Source organism: Crinia signifera, chromosome 11, assembly GCF_055691185.1.
Source record: "Crinia signifera chromosome 11, ASM5569118v1, whole genome shotgun sequence".
In the NCBI taxonomy this organism is placed as follows: Eukaryota; Metazoa; Chordata; class Amphibia; order Anura; family Myobatrachidae; genus Crinia; species Crinia signifera.
Window position 1 is genome coordinate 78,509,681 of NC_139227.1, and position 17,240 is coordinate 78,526,920.

Here is a 17,240-nt window from a genome sequence, read left to right on the forward strand (position 1 = left end):
ACCTGATTATCTTACCACCCTCCACACTGCGTCATCTTCCACAACTGCATTATATATTGATGGCACTACAGACTCTTCTAGTTCTCCTTTCTCACTTTCTCCTCTCCCATTTACATCTATGACCTTATCTCCCTTTAAATTCCAACATTTTCTCATTACCACTCCTGCCAATTGCTTACTTTCTACCACTCATGCCTCCAAGACTCTTTACTGTTTTGTTTTTTGCAAATTTGTTTATGTGCTCTGTAATTGGACAACGCAGATCCCTTGTGGCACTAAATACAGAATAATAATATTTCTTAAACACTCTCATTGGAAATATATCATAGAGTTTCATTTGAAAAAAGTGTACATTGGCATGAATTGCCAAAAAATGTACAATTTGCAATTGATTATGTTCCTCCAGTACACAGACACCATATATGTCTAGAAATTAATGCACCTCCATGGCTCCATAGCTCAGGGGTTAGAGCACTGGTCTCGTAAACCAGGGGTCGTGAGTTCAAGTCTCACTGGGGCCTTCCAGTTCTTTATTGTTTCATTTACAAAAACTTAATTTGCATGACAGCATGTACAGTGATCTTAATTTGCATGACAGTATATACAGTGGTCTTCTCAAGTCTCAAGTGAGAAGATCTATTTCAAGTTCAATGTGTGCATTTAGCATTGAGATTACAAATGATTCAGAATCAGTCATTTGTAAACAGTGTCCATTGGGTCAAGGAGCTACAAATTAAAATCCAAAATTAAATTTCAAATTTGATTTCTTTGAAACCCCACAAATGCATGATTTTTTTTTTAAAACATACTTTCTCATGTAAGGCTTCATAGCTCAGGAGTTAGAGCACTGGTCTTGTAAACCAGGGGTCGTGAGTTCAAATCTCACTGGGGCCTACCAGTTCTTTATTGTTACATCTACTAAAACTCTATTTGCATGACAGCATGTACAGTGATCTTCATTTGCATGACAGTATATACAGTGGTCGTCTCAAGTGAGAAGATCTATTTCAAGTTCAATGTGTGCATTTAGCATGGAGATTGCAAATGATTCAGAATCGGCCATTTGTAAACAGTGTCCATTGGGTCAAAGAGCTACAAATTAAAATCAAAAATTTAATTTCAAATTTGATTTCTTTGAAACCCCACAAATGCATGATTTTTTTTTTAAACATACATTCTCATGTAAGGCTTCATAGCTCAGGGGTTAGAGTGAGTTCAAATCTCACTGGGGCCTACCAGTTCTTTATTGTTACAGCTACTAAAAATTAATTTGCATGACCATATGTAAAGTAGTTTCATCAAGTCGAAAGTAAAGAGATCTATTTCAATTTGTTCACATACTTTGATAGTCAATTTGGAGCATCACTTAAGACGTTCATTCTATTTTTCTGACTGTTTTCAATTGCATGTCTCATATCTTTATTGTTCAACCAATTCTATGCATGCCCCAAGCATAGCTATGCATCCAAACTCCTTGAGCTCATTGTTTACAACCTCTTCCTACCTATCTGTCCATTGCCTATCTCTCTCCTCTCAGGACTCTACCTCACCCCTCTTCCACTAATAGTATGTTTCCCGCAAGGTTCTTTTCTTTGTCCTCTCCTTTTCTTTTTGTATGCATCCTCTTTAGTTGAGCTCATTAGCTTTTTTGACTGACAATATCATCTTTTTGCTGCTGATACTCAAATCTACCTTGTCTCCCCAGACTTTTACTCACTCGTATCTCTACCAGTCTATCAGCTATCTCTTCTTGGATGTCCCTGCGCTTTGTGAAACTAAACACGTCTAAGACTGACCTGATTATCTTACCACCCTCCACACTGCGTCATCTTCCACAACTGCATTATATATTGATGGCACTACAGACTCTTCTAGTTCTCCTTTCTCACTTTATCCTCTCCCATTTACATCTATGATCTTATCTCCCTTTAAATTCCCACATTTTCTCATTACCACTCCTGCCAATTGCTTACTTTCTACCACTCATGCCTCCAAGACTCTTTACTGTTTTATTTTTTGCAAATTTGTTTATGTGCTCTGTAATTGGACAACGCAGATCCCTTGTGGCACTAAATACAGAATAATAATATTTCTTAAACACTCTCATTGGAAATATATCATAGAGTTTCATTTGAAAAAAGTGTACATTGGCATGAATTGCCAAAAAATGTACAATTTGCAATTGATTATGTTCCTCCAGTACACAGACACCATATATGTCTAGAAAGTAATGCACCTCCATGGCTCCATAGCTCAGGGGTTAGAGCACTGGTCTCGTAAACCAGGGGTCCTGAGTTCAAGTCTCACTGGGGCCTTACAGTTCTTTATTGTTACATTTACTAAAACTTAATTTGCATGACAGCATGTACAGTGATCTTCATTTGCATGACAGTATATACAGTGGTCGTCTCAAGTGAGAAGATCTATTTCAAGTTCAATGTGTGCATTTAGCATGGAGATTGCAAATGATTCAGAATCGGCCATTTGTAAACAGTGTCCATTGGGTCAAAGAGCTACAAATTAAAATAAAAAATTAAATTTCAAATTTGATTTCTTTGAAACCCCACAAATGCATGATTTTTTTTTAAACATACATTCTCATGTAAGGCTTCATAGCTCAGGGGTTAGAGTGAGTTCAAATCTCACTGGGGCCTACCAGTTCTTTATTGTTACAGCTACTAAAAATTAATTTGCATGACCATATGTAAAGTAGTTTCATTAAGTCGAAAGTAAAGAGATCTATTTCAATTTGTTCACATACTTTGATAATCAATTTGGAGCATCACTTAAGACGTTCATTCTATTTTTCTGACTGTTTTCAATTGCATGTCTCATATCTTTTTGTTCAACCAATTCTATGCATGCCCCAAGCATAGCTATGCATCCAAACTCCTTGAGCTCATTGTTTACAACCTCTTCCTACCTATCTGTCCATTGCCTATCTGTCTCCTCTCAGGACTCTACCTCACCCCTCTTCCACTAATAGTATGTTTCCCGCAAGGTTCTTTTCTTTGTCCTCTCCTTTTCTTTTTGTATGCATCCTCTTTAGTTGAGCTCATTAGCTTTTTTGACTGACAATATCATCTTTTTGCTGCTGATACTCAAATCTACCTTGTCTCCCCAGACTTTTACTCACTCGTATCTCTACCAGTCTATCAGCTATCTCTTCTTGGATGTCCCTGCGCTTTGTGAAACTAAACACGTCTAAGACTGACCTGATTATCTTACCACCCTCCACACTGCGTCATCTTCCACAACTGCATTATATATTGATGGCACTACAGACTCTTCTAGTTCTCCTTTCTCACTTTCTCCTCTCCCATTTACATCTATGACCTTATCTCCCTTTAAATTCCAACATTTTCTCATTACCACTCCTGCCAATTGCTTACTTTCTACCACTCATGCCTCCAAGACTCTTTACTGTTTTGTTTTTTGCAAATTTGTTTATGTGCTCTGTAATTGGACAACGCAGATCCCTTGTGGCACTAAATACAGAATAATAATATTTCTTAAACACTCTCATTGGAAATATATCATAGAGTTTCATTTGAAAAAAGTGTACATTGGCATGAATTGCCAAAAAATGTACAATTTGCAATTGATTATGTTCCTCCAGTACACAGACACCATATATGTCTAGAAATTAATGCACCTCCATGGCTCCATAGCTCAGGGGTTAGAGCACTGGTCTCGTAAACCAGGGGTCGTGAGTTCAAGTCTCACTGGGGCCTTCCAGTTCTTTATTGTTTCATTTACAAAAACTTAATTTGCATGACAGCATGTACAGTGATCTTAATTTGCATGACAGTATATACAGTGGTCTTCTCAAGTCTCAAGTGAGAAGATCTATTTCAAGTTCAATGTGTGCATTTAGCATTGAGATTACAAATGATTCAGAATCAGTCATTTGTAAACAGTGTCCATTGGGTCAAGGAGCTACAAATTAAAATCCAAAATTAAATTTCAAATTTGATTTCTTTGAAACCCCACAAATGCATGATTTTTTTTTTAAAACATACTTTCTCATGTAAGGCTTCATAGCTCAGGAGTTAGAGCACTGGTCTTGTAAACCAGGGGTCGTGAGTTCAAATCTCACTGGGGCCTACCAGTTCTTTATTGTTACATCTACTAAAACTCTATTTGCATGACAGCATGTACAGTGATCTTCATTTGCATGACAGTATATACAGTGGTCGTCTCAAGTGAGAAGATCTATTTCAAGTTCAATGTGTGCATTTAGCATGGAGATTGCAAATGATTCAGAATCGGCCATTTGTAAACAGTGTCCATTGGGTCAAAGAGCTACAAATTAAAATCAAAAATTTAATTTCAAATTTGATTTCTTTGAAACCCCACAAATGCATGATTTTTTTTTTAAACATACATTCTCATGTAAGGCTTCATAGCTCAGGGGTTAGAGTGAGTTCAAATCTCACTGGGGCCTACCAGTTCTTTATTGTTACAGCTACTAAAAATTAATTTGCATGACCATATGTAAAGTAGTTTCATCAAGTCGAAAGTAAAGAGATCTATTTCAATTTGTTCACATACTTTGATAGTCAATTTGGAGCATCACTTAAGACGTTCATTCTATTTTTCTGACTGTTTTCAATTGCATGTCTCATATCTTTATTGTTCAACCACTTCTATGCATGCCCCAAGCATAGCTATGCATCCAAACTCCTTGAGCTCATTGTTTACAACCTCTTCCTACCTATCTGTCCATTGCCTATCTCTCTCCTCTCAGGACTCTACCTCACCCCTCTTCCACTAATAGTATGTTTCCCGCAAGGTTCTTTTCTTTGTCCTCTCCTTTTCTTTTTGTATGCATCCTCTTTAGTTGAGCTCATTAGCTTTTTTGACTGACAATATCATCTTTTTGCTGCTGATACTCAAATCTACCTTGTCTCCCCAGACTTTTACTCACTCGTATCTCTACCAGTCTATTAGCTATCTCTTCTTGGATGTCCCTGCGCTTTGTGAAACTAAACACGTCTAAGACTGACCTGATTATCTTACCACCCTCCACACTGCGTCATCTTCCACAACTGCATTATATATTGATGGCACTACAGACTCTTCTAGTTCTCCTTTCTCACTTTATCCTCTCCCATTTACATCTATGATCTTATCTCCCTTTAAATTCCCACATTTTCTCATTACCACTCCTGCCAATTGCTTACTTTCTACCACTCATGCCTCCAAGACTCTTTACTGTTTTATTTTTTGCAAATTTGTTTATGTGCTCTGTAATTGGACAACGCAGATCCCTTGTGGCACTAAATACAGAATAATAATATTTCTTAAACACTCTCATTGGAAATATATCATAGAGTTTCATTTGAAAAAAGTGTACATTGGCATGAATTGCCAAAAAATGTACAATTTGCAATTGATTATGTTCCTCCAGTACACAGACACCATATATGTCTAGAAAGTAATGCACCTCCATGGCTCCATAGCTCAGGGGTTAGAGCACTGGTCTCGTAAACCAGGGGTCCTGAGTTCAAGTCTCACTGGGGCCTTACAGTTCTTTATTGTTACATTTACTAAAACTTAATTTGCATGACAGCATGTACAGTGATCTTCATTTGCATGACAGTATATACAGTGGTCGTCTCAAGTGAGAAGATCTATTTCAAGTTCAATGTGTGCATTTAGCATGGAGATTGCAAATGATTCAGAATCGGCCATTTGTAAACAGTGTCCATTGGGTCAAAGAGCTACAAATTAAAATAAAAAATTAAATTTCAAATTTGATTTCTTTGAAACCCCACAAATGCATGATTTTTTTTTAAACATACATTCTCATGTAAGGCTTCATAGCTCAGGGGTTAGAGTGAGTTCAAATCTCACTGGGGCCTACCAGTTCTTTATTGTTACAGCTACTAAAAATTAATTTGCATGACCATATGTAAAGTAGTTTAATTAAGTCGAAAGTAAAGAGATCTATTTCAATTTGTTCACATACTTTGATAATCAATTTGGAGCATCACTTAAGACGTTCATTCTATTTTTCTGACTGTTTTCAATTGCATGTCTCATATCTTTTTGTTCAACCAATTCTATGCATGCCCCAAGCATAGCTATGCATCCAAACTCCTTGAGCTCATTGTTTACAACCTCTTCCTACCTATCTGTCCATTGCCTATCTGTCTCCTCTCAGGACTCTACCTCACCCCTCTTCCACTAATAGTATGTTTCCCGCAAGGTTCTTTTCTTTGTCCTCTCCTTTTCTTTTTGTATGCATCCTCTTTAGTTGAGCTCATTAGCTTTTTTGACTGACAATATCATCTTTTTGCTGCTGATACTCAAATCTACCTTGTCTCCCCAGACTTTTACTCACTCGTATCTCTACCAGTCTATCAGCTATCTCTTCTTGGATGTCCCTGCGCTTTGTGAAACTAAACACGTCTAAGACTGACCTGATTATCTTACCACCCTCCACACTGCGTCATCTTCCACAACTGCATTATATATTGATGGCACTACAGACTCTTCTAGTTCTCCTTTCTCACTTTCTCCTCTCACATTTACATCTATGACCTTATCTCCCTTTAAATTCCCACATTTTCTCATTACTACTCCTGCCAATTGCTTACTTTCTACCACTCATGCCTCCAAGACTCTTTACTGTTTTGTTTTTTGCAAATTTGTTTATGTGCTCTGTAATTGGACAACGCAGATCCCTTGTGGCACTAAATACAGAACAATAATATTTCTTAAACACTCTCATTGGAAATATATCATAGAGTTTCATTTGAAAAAAGTGTACATTGGCATGAATTGCCAAAAAATGTACAATTTGCAATTGATTATGTTCCTCCAGTACACAGACACCATATATGTCTAGAAATTAATGCACCTCCATGGCTCCATAGCTCAGGGGTTAGAGCACTGGTCTCGTAAACCAGGGGTCGTGAGTTCAAGTCTCACTGGGGCCTTCCAGTTCTTTATTGTTTCATTTACAAAAACTTAATTTGCATGACAGCATGTACAGTGATCTTAATTTGCATGACAGTATATACAGTGGTCTTCTCAAGTCTCAAGTGAGAAGATCTATTTCAAGTTCAATGTGTGCATTTAGCATTGAGATTACAAATGATTCAGAATCAGTCATTTGTAAACAGTGTCCATTGGGTCAAGGAGCTACAAATTAAAATCCAAAATTAAATTTCAAATTTGATTTCTTTGAAACCCCACAAATGCATGATTTTTTTTTTAAAACATACTTTCTCATGTAAGGCTTCATAGCTCAGGGGTTAGAGTGAGTTCAAATCTCACTGGGGCCTACCAGTTCTTTATTGTTACAGCTACTAAAAATTAATTTGCATGACCATATGTAAAGTAGTTTCATTAAGTCGAAAGTAAAGAGATCTATTTCAATTTGTTCACATACTTTGATAATCAATTTGGAGCATCACTTAAGACGTTCATTCTATTTTTCTGACTGTTTTCAATTGCATGTCTCATATCTTTTTGTTCAACCAATTCTATGCATGCCCCAAGCATAGCTATGCATCCAAACTCCTTGAGCTCATTGTTTACAACCTCTTCCTACCTATCTGTCCATTGCCTATCTGTCTCCTCTCAGGACTCTACCTCACCCCTCTTCCACTAATAGTATGTTTCCCGCAAGGTTCTTTTCTTTGTCCTCTCCTTTTCTTTTTGTATGCATCCTCTTTAGTTGAGCTCATTAGCTTTTTTGACTGACAATATCATCTTTTTGCTGCTGATACTCAAATCTACCTTGTCTCCCCAGACTTTTACTCACTCGTATCTCTACCAGTCTATCAGCTATCTCTTCTTGGATGTCCCTGCGCTTTGTGAAACTAAACACGTCTAAGACTGACCTGATTATCTTACCACCCTCCACACTGCGTCATCTTCCACAACTGCATTATATATTGATGGCACTACAGACTCTTCTAGTTCTCCTTTCTCACTTTCTCCTCTCACATTTACATCTATGACCTTATCTCCCTTTAAATTCCCACATTTTCTCATTACTACTCCTGCCAATTGCTTACTTTCTACCACTCATGCCTCCAAGACTCTTTACTGTTTTGTTTTTTGCAAATTTGTTTATGTGCTCTGTAATTGGACAATGCAGATCCCTTGTGGCACTAAATACAGAATAATAATATTTCTTAAACACTCTCATTGGAAATATATCATAGAGTTTCATTTGAAAAAAGTGTACATTGGCATGAATTGCCAAAAAATGTACAATTTGCAATTGATTATGTTCCTCCAGTACACAGACACCATATATGTCTAGAAATTAATGCACCTCCATGGCTCCATAGCTCAGGGGTTAGAGCACTGGTCTCGTAAACCAGGGGTCGTGAGTTCAAGTCTCACTGGGGCCTTCCAGTTCTTTATTGTTTCATTTACAAAAACTTAATTTGCATGACAGCATGTACAGTGATCTTAATTTGCATGACAGTATATACAGTGGTCTTCTCAAGTCTCAAGTGAGAAGATCTATTTCAAGTTCAATGTGTGCATTTAGCATTGAGATTACAAATGATTCAGAATCAGTCATTTGTAAACAGTGTCCATTGGGTCAAGGAGCTACAAATTAAAATCCAAAATTAAATTTCAAATTTGATTTCTTTGAAACCCCACAAATGCATGATTTTTTTTTTAAAACATACTTTCTCATGTAAGGCTTCATAGCTCAGGGGTTAGAGCACTGGTCTTGTAAACCAGGGGTCGTGAGTTCAAATCTCACTGGGGCCTACCAGTTCTTTATTGTTACATCTACTAAAACTTAATTTGCATGACAGCATGTACAGTGATCTTCATTTGCATGACAGTATATACAGTGGTCGTCTCAAGTGAGAAGATCTATTTCAAGTTCAATGTGTGCATTTAGCATGGAGATTGCAAATGATTCAGAATCGGCCATTTGTAAACAGTGTCCATTGGGTCAAAGAGCTACAAATTAAAATCAAAAATTTAATTTCAAATTTGATTTCTTTGAAACCCCACAAATGCATGATTTTTTTTTAAACATACATTCTCATGTAAGGCTTCATAGCTCAGGGGTTAGAGTGAGTTCAAATCTCACTGGGGCCTACCAGTTCTTTATTGTTACAGCTACTAAAAATTAATTTGCATGACCATATGTAAAGTAGTTTCATCAAGTCGAAAGTAAAGAGATCTATTTCAATTTGTTCACATACTTTGATAGTCAATTTGGAGCATCACTTAAGACGTTCATTCTATTTTTCTGACTGTTTTCAATTGCATGTCTCATATCTTTATTGTTCAACCAATTCTATGCATGCCCCAAGCATAGCTATGCATCCAAACTCCTTGAGCTCATTGTTTACAACCTCTTCCTACCTATCTGTCCATTTCCTATCTGTCTCCTCTCAGGACTCTACCTCACCCCTCTTCCACTAATAGTATGTTTCCCGCAAGGTTCTTTTCTTTGTCCTCTCCTTTTCTTTTTGTATGCATCCTCTTTAGTTGAGCTCATTAGCTTTTTTGACTGACAATATCATCTTTTTGCTGCTGATACTCAAATCTACCTTGTCTCCCCAGACTTTTACTCACTCGTATCTCTACCAGTCTATCAGCTATCTCTTCTTGGATGTCCCTGCGCTTTGTGAAACTAAACACATCTAAGACTGACCTGATTATCTTACCACCCTCCACACTGCGTCATCTTCCACAACTGCATTATATATTGATGGCACTACAGACTCTTCTAGTTCTCCTTTCTCACTTTCTCCTCTCCCATTTACATCTATGATCTTATCTCCCTTTAAATTCCCACATTTTCTCATTACCACTCCTGCCAATTGCTTACTTTCTTCCACTCATGCCTCCAAGACTCTTTACTGTTTTATTTTTTGCAAATTTGTTTATGTGCTCTGTAATTGGACAACGCAGATCCCTTGTGGCACTAAATACAGAATAATAATATTTCTTAAACACTCTCATTGGAAATATATCATAGAGTTTCATTTGAAAAAAGTGTACATTGGCATGAATTGCCAAAAAATGTACAATTTGCAATTGATTATGTTCCTCCAGTACACAGACACCATATATGTCTAGAAAGTAATGCACCTCCATGGCTCCATAGCTCAGGGGTTAGAGCACTGGTCTCGTAAACCAGGGGTCGTGAGTTCAAGTCTCACTGGGGCCTTACAGTTCTTTATTGTTACATCTACTAAAACTTAATTTGCATGACAGCATGTACAGTGATCTTCATTTGCATGACAGTATATACAGTGGTCGTCTCAAGTGAGAAGATCTATTTCAAGTTCAATGTGTGCATTTAGCATGGAGATTGCAAATGATTCAGAATCGGCCATTTGTAAACAGTGTCCATTGGGTCAAAGAGCTACAAATTAAAATCAAAAATTAAATTTCAAATTTGATTTCTTTGAAACCCCACAAATGCATGATTTTTTTTTAAACATACATTCTCATGTAAGGCTTCATAGCTCAGGGGTTAGAGTGAGTTCAAATCTCACTGGGGCCTACCAGTTCTTTATTGTTACAGCTACTAAAAATTAATTTGCATGACCATATGTAAAGTAGTTTCATTAAGTCGAAAGTAAAGAGATCTATTTCATTTTGTTCACATACTTTGATAATCAATTTGGAGCATCACTTAAGACGATAATTCTATTTATCTGACTGTTTTCAATTGCATGTCTCATATCTTTTTGTTCAACCAATTCTATGCATGCCCCAAGCATAGCTATGCATCCAAACTCCTTGAGCTCATTGTTTACAACCTCTTCCTACCTATCTGTCCATTGCCTATCTGTCTCCTCTCAGGACTCTACCTCACCCCTCTTCCACTAATAGTATGTTTCCCGCAAGGTTCTTTTCTTTGTCCTCTCCTTTTCTTTTTGTATGCATCCTCTTTAGTTGAGCTCATTAGCTTTTTTGACTGACAATATCATCTTTTTGCTGCTGATACTCAAATCTACCTTGTCTCCCCAGACGTTTACTCACTCGTATCTCTACCAGTCTATCAGCTATCTCTTCTTGGATGTCCCTGCGCTTTGTGAAACTAAACACGTCTAAGACTGACCTGATTATCTTACCACCCTCCACACTGCGTCATCTTCCACAACTGCATTATATATTGATGGCACTACAGACTCTTCTAGTTCTCCTTTCTCACTTTCTCCTCTCACATTTACATCTATGACCTTATCTCCCTTTAAATTCCCACATTTTCTCATTACTACTCCTGCCAATTGCTTACTTTCTACCACTCATGCCTCCAAGACTCTTTACTGTTTTGTTTTTTTGCAAATTTGTTTATGTGCTCTGTAATTGGACAACGCAGATCCCTTGTGGCACTAAATACAGAATAATAATATTTCTTAAACACTCTCATTGGAAATATATCATAGAGTTTCATTTGAAAAAAGTGTACATTGGCATGAATTGCCAAAAAATGTACAATTTGCAATTGATTATGTTCCTCCAGTACACAGACACCATATATGTCTAGAAATTAATGCACCTCCATGGCTCCATAGCTCAGGGGTTAGAGCACTGGTCTCGTAAACCAGGGGTCGTGAGTTCAAGTCTCACTGGGGCCTTCCAGTTCTTTATTGTTTCATTTACAAAAACTTAATTTGCATGACAGCATGTACAGTGATCTTAATTTGCATGACAGTATATACAGTGGTCTTCTCAAGTCTCAAGTGAGAAGATCTATTTCAAGTTCAATGTGTGCATTTAGCATTGAGATTACAAATGATTCAGAATCAGTCATTTGTAAACAGTGTCCATTGGGTCAAGGAGCTACAAATTAAAATCCAAAATTAAATTTCAAATTTGATTTCTTTGAAACCCCACAAATGCATGATTTTTTTTTTAAAACATTCTTTCTCATGTAAGGCTTCATAGCTCAGGGGTTAGAGCACTGGTCTTGTAAACCAGGGGTCGTGAGTTCAAGTCTCACTGGGGCCTTCCAGTTCTTTATTGTTTCATTTACAAAAACTTAATTTGCATGACAGCATGTACAGTGATCTTAATTTGCATGACAGTATATACAGTGGTCTTCTCAAGTCTCAAGTGAGAAGATCTATTTCAAGTTCAATGTGTGCATTTAGCATTGAGATTACAAATGATTCAGAATCAGTCATTTGTAAACAGTGTCCATTGGGTCAAGGAGCTACAAATTAAAATCCAAAATTAAATTTCAAATTTGATTTCTTTGAAACCCCACAAATGCATGATTTTTTTTTTTAAAACATACTTTCTCATGTAAGGCTTCATAGCTCAGGGGTTAGAGCACTGGTCTTGTAAACCAGGGGTCGTGAGTTCAAATCTCACTGAGGCCTACCAGTTCTTTATTGTTACATCTACTAAAACTTAATTTGCATGACAGCATGTACAGTGATCTTCATTTGCATGACAGTATATACAGTGGTCGTCTCAAGTGAGAAGATCTATTTCAAGTTCAATGTGTGCATTTAGCATGGAGATTGCAAATGATTCAGAATCGGCCATTTGTAAACAGTGTCCATTGGGTCAAAGAGCTACAAATTAAAATAAAAAATTTAATTTCAAATTTGATTTCTTTGAAACCCCACAAATGCATGATTTTTTTTTAAACATACATTCTCATGTAAGGCTTCATAGCTCAGGGGTTAGAGTGAGTTCAAATCTCACTGGGGCCTACCAGTTCTTTATTGTTACAGCTACTAAAAATTAATTTGCATGACCATATGTAAAGTAGTTTCATCAAGTCGAAAGTGAAGAGATCTATTTCAATTTGTTCACATACTTTGATAGTCAATTTGGAGCATCACTTAAGACGTTCATTCTATTTTTCTGACTGTTTTCAATTGCATGTCTCATATCTTTATTGTTCAACCAATTCTATGCATGCCCCAAGCATAGCTATGCATCCAAACTCCTTGAGCTCATTGTTTACAACCTCTTCCTACCTATCTGTCCATTGCCTATCTGTCTCCTCTCAGGACTCTACCTCACCCCTCTTCCACTAATAGTATGTTTCCCGCAAGGTTCTTTTCTTTGTCCTCTCCTTTTCTTTTTGTATGCATCCTCTTTAGTTGAGCTCATTAGCTTTTTTGACTGACAATATCATCTTTTTGCTGCTGATACTCAAATCTACCTTGTCTCCCCAGACTTTTACTCACTCGTATCTCTACCAGTCTATCAGCTATCTCTTCTTGGATGTCCCTGCGCTTTGTGAAACTAAACACATCTAAGACTGACCTGATTATCTTACCACCCTCCACACTGCGTCATCTTCCACAACTGCATTATATATTGATGGCACTACAGACTCTTCTAGTTCTCCTTTCTCACTTTCTCCTCTCCCATTTACATCTATGATCTTATCTCCCTTTAAATTCCCACATTTTCTCATTACCACTCCTGCCAATTGCTTACTTTCTTCCACTCATGCCTCCAAGACTCTTTACTGTTTTATTTTTTGCAAATTTGTTTATGTGCTCTGTAATTGGACAACGCAGATCCCTTGTGGCACTAAATACAGAATAATAATATTTCTTAAACACTCTCATTGGAAATATATCATAGAGTTTCATTTGAAAAAAGTGTACATTGGCATGAATTGCCAAAAAATGTACAATTTGCAATTGATTATGTTCCTCCAGTACACAGACACCATATATGTCTAGAAAGTAATGCACCTCCATGGCTCCATAGCTCAGGGGTTAGAGCACTGGTCTCGTAAACCAGGGGTCGTGAGTTCAAGTCTCACTGGGGCCTTACAGTTCTTTATTGTTACATCTACTAAAACTTAATTTGCATGACAGCATGTACAGTGATCTTCATTTGCATGACAGTATATACAGTGGTCGTCTCAAGTGAGAAGAACTATTTCAAGTTCAATGTGTGCATTTAGCATGGAGATTGCAAATGATTCAGAATCGGCCATTTGTAAACAGTGTCCATTGGGTCAAAGAGCTACAAATTAAAATCAAAAATTAAATTTCAAATTTGATTTCTTTGAAACCCCACAAATGCATGATTTTTTTTTAAACATACATTCTCATGTAAGGCTTCATAGCTCAGGGGTTAGAGTGAGTTCAAATCTCACTGGGGCCTACCAGTTCTTTATTGTTACAGCTACTAAAAATTAATTTGCATGACCATATGTAAAGTAGTTTCATTAAGTCGAAAGTAAAGAGATCTATTTCAATTTGTTCACATACTTTGATAATCAATTTGGAGCATCACTTAAGACGTTCATTCTATTTTTCTGACTGTTTTCAATTGCATGTCTCATATCTTTTTGTTCAACCAATTCTATGCATGCCCCAAGCATAGCTATGCATCCAAACTCCTTGAGCTCATTGTTTACAACCTCTTCCTACCTATCTGTCCATTGCCTATCTGTCTCCTCTCAGGACTCTACCTCACCCCTCTTCCACTAATAGTATGTTTCCCGCAAGGTTCTTTTCTTTGTCCTCTCCTTTTCTTTTTGTATGCATCCTCTTTAGTTGAGCTCATTAGCTTTTTTGACTGACAATATCATCTTTTTGCTGCTGATACTCAAATCTACCTTGTCTCCCCAGACTTTTACTCACTCGTATCTCTACCAGTCTATCAGCTATCTCTTCTTGGATGTCCCTGCGCTTTGTGAAACTAAACACGTCTAAGACTGACCTGATTATCTTACCACCCTCCACACTGCGTCATCTTCCACAACTGCATTATATATTGATGGCACTACAGACTCTTCTAGTTCTCCTTTCTCACTTTCTCCTCTCACATTTACATCTATGACCTTATCTCCCTTTAAATTCCCACATTTTCTCATTACTACTCCTGCCAATTGCTTACTTTCTACCACTCATGCCTCCAAGACTCTTTACTGTTTTGTTTTTTGCAAATTTGTTTATGTGCTCTGTAATTGGACAACGCAGATCCCTTGTGGCACTAAATACAGAATAATAATATTTCTTAAACACTCTCATTGGAAATATATCATAGAGTTTCATTTGAAAAAAGTGTACATTGGCATGAATTGCCAAAAAATGTACAATTTGCAATTGATTATGTTCCTCCAGTACACAGACACCATATATGTCTAGAAATTAATGTACCTCCATGGCTCCATAGCTCAGGGGTTAGAGCACTGGTCTCGTAAACCAGGGGTCGTGAGTTCAAGTCTCACTGGGGCCTTCCAGTTCTTTATTGTTTCATTTACAAAAACTTAATTTGCATGACAGCATGTACAGTGATCTTAATTTGCATGACAGTATATACAGTGTTCTTCTCAAGTCTCAAGTGAGAAGATCTATTTCAAGTTCAATGTGTGCATTTAGCATGGAGATTACAAATGATTCAGAATCAGTCATTTGTAAACAGTGTCCATTGGGTCAAGGAGCTACAAATTAAAATCCAAAATTAAATTTCAAATTTGATTTCTTTGAAACCCCACAAATGCATGATTTTTTTTTAAACATACATTCTCATGTAAGGCTTCATAGCTCAGGGGTTAGAGCACTGGTCTTGTAAACCAGGGGTCGTGAGTTCAAATCTCACTGGGGCCTACCAGTTATTTATTGTTACATCTACTAAAACCTAATTTGCATGACAGCATGTACAGTGATCTTAATTTGCATGACAGTATATACAGTGGTCGTCTCAAGTGAGAAGATCTATTTCAAGTTCAATGTGTGCATTTAGCATGGAGATTGCAAATGATTCAGAATCGGCCATTTGTAAACAGTGTCCATTGGGTCAAAGAGCTACAAATTAAAATCAAAAATTAAATTTCAAATTTGATTTCTTTGAAACCCCACAAATGCATGATTTTTTTTTAAACATACATTCTCATGTAAGGCTTCATAGCTCAGGGGTTAGAGTGAGTTCAAATCTCACTGGGGCCTACCAGTTCTTTATTGTTACAGCTACTAAAAATTAATTTGCATGACCATATGTAAAGTAGTTTCATCAAGTCGAAAGTAAAGAGATCTATTTTAATTTGTTCACATACTTTGATAGTCAATTTGGAGCATCACTTAAGACGTTCATTCTATTTTTCTGACTGTTTTCAATTGCATGTCTCATATCTTTATTGTTCAACCAATTCTATGCATGCCCCAAGCATAGCTATGCATCCAAACTCCTTGAGCTCATTGTTTACAACCTCTTCCTACCTATCTGTCCATTGCCTATCTGTCTCCTCTCAGGACTCTACCTCACCCCTCTTCCACTAATAGTATGTTTCCCGCAAGGTTCTTTTCTTTGTCCTCTCCTTTTCTTTTTGTATGCATCCTCTTTAGTTGAGCTCATTAGCTTTTTTGACTGACAATATCATCTTTTTGCTGCTGATACTCAAATCTACCTTGTCTCCCCAGACTTTTACTCACTCGTATCTCTACCAGTCTATCAGCTATCTCTTCTTGGATGTCCCTGCGCTTTGTGAAACTAAACACGTCTAAGACTGACCTGATTATCTTACCACCCTCCACACTGCGTCATCTTCCACAACTGCATTATATATTGATGGCACTACAGACTCTTCTAGTTCTCCTTTCTCACTTTCTCCTCTCACATTTACATCTATGACCTTATCTCCCTTTAAATTCCCACATTTTCTCATTACTACTCCTGCCAATTGCTTACTTTCTACCACTCATGCCTCCAAGACTCTTTACTGTTTTGTTTTTTGCAAATTTGTTTATGTGCTCTGTAATTGGACAACGCAGATCCCTTGTGGCACTAAATACAGAATAATAATATTTCTTAAACACTCTCATTGGAAATATATCATAGAGTTTCATTTGAAAAAAGTGTACATTGGCATGAATTGCCAAAAAATGTACAATTTGCAATTGATTATGTTCCTCCAGTACACAGACACCATATATGTCTAGAAATTAATGTACCTCCATGGCTCCATAGCTCAGGGGTTAGAGCACTGGTCTCGTAAACCAGGGGTCGTGAGTTCAAGTCTCACTGGGGCCTTCCAGTTCTTTATTGTTTCATTTACAAAAACTTAATTTGCATGACAGCATGTACAGTGATCTTAATTTGCATGACAGTATATACAGTGTTCTTCTCAAGTCTCAAGTGAGAAGATCTATTTCAAGTTCAATGTGTGCATTTAGCATGGAGATTACAAATGATTCAGAATCAGTCATTTGTAAACAGTGTCCATTGGGTCAAGGAGCTACAAATTAAAATCCAAAATTAAATTTCAAATTTGATTTCTTTGAAACCCCACAAATGCATGATTTTTT

The 17,240-nt window shown here is 37.0% G+C and overlaps 17 non-coding genes across 17 annotated transcripts; all 17 read left to right on the forward strand.

The window, feature by feature from the left end:
* Positions 1-448: 448 nt before the first annotated feature.
* On the forward strand, positions 449-521 carry TRNAT-CGU (transfer RNA threonine (anticodon CGU)). Its single transcript has one exon. It is a non-coding gene; the product is annotated as a tRNA-Thr (tRNA).
* Positions 522-821: 300 nt separating this feature from the next.
* Positions 822-894, forward strand: TRNAT-UGU (transfer RNA threonine (anticodon UGU)). The gene has a single exon. It is a non-coding gene; the product is annotated as a tRNA-Thr (tRNA).
* A 1,348-nt stretch (positions 895-2,242) lies between these two features.
* Positions 2,243-2,315, forward strand: TRNAT-CGU (transfer RNA threonine (anticodon CGU)). The gene has a single exon. It is a non-coding gene; the product is annotated as a tRNA-Thr (tRNA).
* Positions 2,316-3,661: 1,346 nt separating this feature from the next.
* TRNAT-CGU (transfer RNA threonine (anticodon CGU)) lies at positions 3,662-3,734 on the forward strand. Its single transcript has one exon. It is a non-coding gene; the product is annotated as a tRNA-Thr (tRNA).
* A 300-nt stretch (positions 3,735-4,034) lies between these two features.
* TRNAT-UGU (transfer RNA threonine (anticodon UGU)) lies at positions 4,035-4,107 on the forward strand. Its single transcript has one exon. It is a non-coding gene; the product is annotated as a tRNA-Thr (tRNA).
* Positions 4,108-5,455: 1,348 nt separating this feature from the next.
* Positions 5,456-5,528, forward strand: TRNAT-CGU (transfer RNA threonine (anticodon CGU)). Its single transcript has one exon. It is a non-coding gene; the product is annotated as a tRNA-Thr (tRNA).
* Positions 5,529-6,874: 1,346 nt separating this feature from the next.
* On the forward strand, positions 6,875-6,947 carry TRNAT-CGU (transfer RNA threonine (anticodon CGU)). Its single transcript has one exon. It is a non-coding gene; the product is annotated as a tRNA-Thr (tRNA).
* Positions 6,948-8,302: 1,355 nt separating this feature from the next.
* On the forward strand, positions 8,303-8,375 carry TRNAT-CGU (transfer RNA threonine (anticodon CGU)). Its single transcript has one exon. It is a non-coding gene; the product is annotated as a tRNA-Thr (tRNA).
* A 300-nt stretch (positions 8,376-8,675) lies between these two features.
* Positions 8,676-8,748, forward strand: TRNAT-UGU (transfer RNA threonine (anticodon UGU)). Its single transcript has one exon. It is a non-coding gene; the product is annotated as a tRNA-Thr (tRNA).
* Positions 8,749-10,095: 1,347 nt separating this feature from the next.
* Positions 10,096-10,168, forward strand: TRNAT-CGU (transfer RNA threonine (anticodon CGU)). The gene has a single exon. It is a non-coding gene; the product is annotated as a tRNA-Thr (tRNA).
* Positions 10,169-11,515: 1,347 nt separating this feature from the next.
* TRNAT-CGU (transfer RNA threonine (anticodon CGU)) lies at positions 11,516-11,588 on the forward strand. Its single transcript has one exon. It is a non-coding gene; the product is annotated as a tRNA-Thr (tRNA).
* A 300-nt stretch (positions 11,589-11,888) lies between these two features.
* TRNAT-UGU (transfer RNA threonine (anticodon UGU)) lies at positions 11,889-11,961 on the forward strand. The gene has a single exon. It is a non-coding gene; the product is annotated as a tRNA-Thr (tRNA).
* Positions 11,962-12,262: 301 nt separating this feature from the next.
* On the forward strand, positions 12,263-12,335 carry TRNAT-UGU (transfer RNA threonine (anticodon UGU)). The gene has a single exon. It is a non-coding gene; the product is annotated as a tRNA-Thr (tRNA).
* A 1,347-nt stretch (positions 12,336-13,682) lies between these two features.
* On the forward strand, positions 13,683-13,755 carry TRNAT-CGU (transfer RNA threonine (anticodon CGU)). Its single transcript has one exon. It is a non-coding gene; the product is annotated as a tRNA-Thr (tRNA).
* Positions 13,756-15,101: 1,346 nt separating this feature from the next.
* Positions 15,102-15,174, forward strand: TRNAT-CGU (transfer RNA threonine (anticodon CGU)). The gene has a single exon. It is a non-coding gene; the product is annotated as a tRNA-Thr (tRNA).
* A 298-nt stretch (positions 15,175-15,472) lies between these two features.
* TRNAT-UGU (transfer RNA threonine (anticodon UGU)) lies at positions 15,473-15,545 on the forward strand. The gene has a single exon. It is a non-coding gene; the product is annotated as a tRNA-Thr (tRNA).
* Positions 15,546-16,892: 1,347 nt separating this feature from the next.
* Positions 16,893-16,965, forward strand: TRNAT-CGU (transfer RNA threonine (anticodon CGU)). Its single transcript has one exon. It is a non-coding gene; the product is annotated as a tRNA-Thr (tRNA).
* The last annotated feature ends 275 nt before the right edge of the window (positions 16,966-17,240 follow it).